Here is a 3,899-nt window from a genome sequence, read left to right as displayed (position 1 = left end):
CTCAACATGAGCTACACTACCCATAGACATTTTACTGAGAGCATCAGCCACTACATTGGCCTTGCTCGGATGATACAGAACACTCATATCATAAACTTTCAATAACTCTAACCACTTTTTTTGACATAGATTCAAATATTTTTGAGAGAACACATACTGGAGGCTTTTGTTCTATGAACACATCTACATGCACCCCATAAAAGTAATAACTCCAAATCTGTAAGGCGAATACTACTACTACTAGCTCAAGATCATGAGTCGGATAATTCTTCTCATGAGGCTTAAGCTGTCTGAAGGCGTAGGCTATGACCTTAACTCTCTGCATGAGGACACAACCCAATCCTACTCTTTATGCATCACAGTACACAACAAACCCATTGCAACCATCTGGTAGAGTAAGAACTGGGGCTGAGGTGAGTCGAGTCTTCAACTCCTGAAAACTCTTCTCGCAGGAATCTAACCACTAAAACTTAACTTTCTTCTGATTCAATCAAGACATGAGGGATTCAATAGAAGAAAATCCTTCAACAAACCAATGGTAATAGCCAGCCAAACCCAAGAAACTTCTAATGTCTGATAGAGAGATGGGTCTGGGCCAGTTTCTCACTGCCTCGATCTTTTGAGGATCAACCCTAATGCCATCTCCAGAAATAATATGGCCAAGGAAAGATACTAATCTTAGCCAGAATTTCCACTTACTGAATTTAGAAAATAACTAATGGGCTCTAAGGGTCTGTTACACTATTCTGAGATGGTCTGCATAATCATTTTCATTACGGGAGTAAACAAGAATGTCAACTATGAAGACTATGATGAACATGTCTAAGTACTGCTTGAACAATCGGTTCATCAAATCCATGAAGACTGCTGGAGCATTCATGAGACTGAAGGACATAATAAGAAATTTGAAGTGACCATACCAGGTTCGGAAAGCTATTTTCAGAATGTCACGATCTCTGACTCTAAACTAATGATAGCCTGATCTAAGTCTATCTTGGAAAAGTAACTAGCACCCTAATGTTGGTCAAAAAAGTTATCGATTCTAAGAAGTAGGTATTTATTCTTGACTGTTGAACAATGCTTTTGATTGGGTAGGTTATTATGATAAGATAAATTAGTTAGAGGTACTTTTTTTTGTTTATTTTTGTATTTTTATGGGATATAATTACATGGGGTTGGACATATGGTAAGGTTAACTAAAAATGAATAAAATTAGACTTCGGGAGGGACAAAATTAGGTGTCTACACTTACCATGTGTCCAACCCCATATAATTATTTACATTATTATTTTTTTTCTTATTCAGAGTCACCACTTGGCATAATACGGTGTGCCAAGTCACCTTTGAAAAATCCTTTTCGAAATGATTTGACTCTAAAAACTGATCCGCGACCAGAGATTCCGGCTAAGGAATTCTATTGACCGAGGGGAAGGTGTTAGGCACCCCTCGATCCTGTGGTTTGATCACGGTCTCTTGGTAGAGCGTATCGGCTAATTTGACATTACAAATGTACAAACCACATAAACACACAAAACAAGCAAACAAACAAATCACACAAAATTCAAAACAAACCAAAATAATGTTCAGTCCAAATTATACAATCCAAAATAAAAGAGGTGCTGAAATATAAAACCTATTCTATTCTAAACTAATCCTAAACTAAACTCCACCTGACGTTCCGGGCCTTGATCACGAGCCTCTTTTGCGTACATGCTACTTTGGGCATTCCCCGGCCAAATGAGTACAATTTAAACTTTTCGTGCAATAAAGTAGAAAGTACCATTCACGCATATATTCAAACACTCCAACAAATCATTATTCCTAAATTTGCCTACCTGGCCTACATTTGCCTACCAAGTTCAACGTATCACAATTCTATCATGTTCAATATTATCAATACATCAAAATTAATCAATATTCATTTTCATCCATTTTTAATCCCCACCTTAATTCATTTTCAACCACGTGATTAACCCATTTCAATACACAATCCACCAATCGAGAATAATGAAAATTCACCAATCATGCTTAGCACATCACACACCCAAATGTTACCAACAGTTCACATCAACAAATAAACCACGGTATCGAATCACACGCAATCACAATCACATAAGAATTAAATAAAAGAGAAGAAAGAATTGGACCTTAAATTTGAAGTTTTCAAACTTAATGTTATTCGAATAAAGAGAGTCCACACCCGGAAGCCTCGAGCCAAACCTTAACACCAACAATCCAACTCGACAAATAATGACCCGTTCACCGTCACTTTTCACGCCGTTACTGTTCATCGATACTATTCACCAATACTGTTCATTGTTACTGTTCACCGGCGCCCCTTTTTTTTTTTGTTCTTGTTCTTGTGAGGAAGATTATTTTGTGATTGTTGTTATTGTGGAGAAGATGATGATCAAAGAATGAGCCTTCCCTTTTTCCCTCTTAGAATTTTTCTTTTATAATGGGCATAGATTTGTTATGATGTGGGAATTTTGGTGGGTCCCCCATATATTCTTTCTTTTAGTTTGTTATTGTGAGGATAAAAATGTGAGTGGGTAGGGAGGTGGAAGTTTTTGATTGGGTAGGTTTTTAGGATAAGATAAATTAGTAAGAGGTATTTTTTTTGTTTATTTTTGTATTTTTGTGGGATATAATTACATGGGGTTGGACACATGATAAGGTGAACTAAAAATGAATAAAATTAGACTACGGGAGGGACAAAATTAGGTGTCTACATAATACCCCCTTTGAATGTAAACACGAAGTGTTTTCAGACAAAGAAGTAGACGGCGAGACCAAATTTTGACCCGACCATTATTCAAAGAAAGAAACAGAAGGAAGAAGGACAACCGGGTCTTGACTTAAGACATCCTACCTACCCAAGTTAGGAAAGAATCAAGTCACGGGTATTTCAAAGGATTGGAAAGAGTAGGAATATGCTGAGTTGGAGAGTCGAGTTAGGTTCCGCTGAGGTTCCAGTTCGCGGCTCTGTTAGTACATCAAAAATGAAAATTACAAGTTAAAAACATAAATGAAATTACAAAATCCTATCTATGCAGCTTCTTCTGGACTTTTGACTTGAGTTTCATTATCCTATTCTTCAGGCGGGCTCCTGACTTTTAGTTTCATCAACTTGTTGTTTGGCTTTCAATTGTTTCACCTTGTTGCTTAAATTTCAATTTCCTCACCCTATTCTTCAGGCGGGCTCCTGATTTGATATTTTTCAATCTGCTAACTTTCAAATTTTCACGTTGTTGCTTTATTTTCAACTTCTTCACCTTGCTGCTTGACTTTCAACTTCTTTACTTTGTTGCTCGACTTTTTATTTCTTCACCCTATTCTCCAGGTGGATTCCTGACTTGCTATTTCATCAACTTGTTGCCATGCTTTCAACTTCTTCATCCTGTTCTGCAGGCGGGCTCCTGACTTGGTATTTTTCAATCTGTTTAACTTTTAATTTCTTCACCTTGTTGCTTGGTTTTCCATTTATTTGCCCTGTGCTTCGAGCAGGCTCCTGAAATCATATCAAAGCTAAAAAGAAAATTATCCCAAACAAATATTATTATAAAGAGGTTTTATTTGCCAGAAAAGTAAAGTTTAAAAAACAGAAATTGAATTTTTGCCCCAGTTTATCATCAGAAGACTTTTGGAAAAGTCACATCATACCTACTTGCATGTTGCAATAATGAATCAAGACTCTGACCAAGAAATGCATCTCTTGAGAGTACAATTGAATAAGCAAGACTAGGAAGTGCGTCTCCTAAGAATTAAAGTGAGGGATTCTAACTATAAAGTGTGTCTTCTAGAGATACAAGTTTAAGTTAAAAGTGTGTCACCTGACAAATGAAAACTAGCAAGGAAGTACGTCTCCTAAGGATTAAGTGCAATAACTCGACTAGAAA

This window comes from Capsicum annuum, chromosome 1, assembly GCF_002878395.1.
Source record: "Capsicum annuum cultivar UCD-10X-F1 chromosome 1, UCD10Xv1.1, whole genome shotgun sequence".
NCBI classification, from domain to species: domain Eukaryota; kingdom Viridiplantae; phylum Streptophyta; class Magnoliopsida; order Solanales; family Solanaceae; genus Capsicum; species Capsicum annuum.
The sequence above is the reverse complement of the archived record's forward strand: the minus strand, read 5'-3'. Positions refer to the sequence as shown.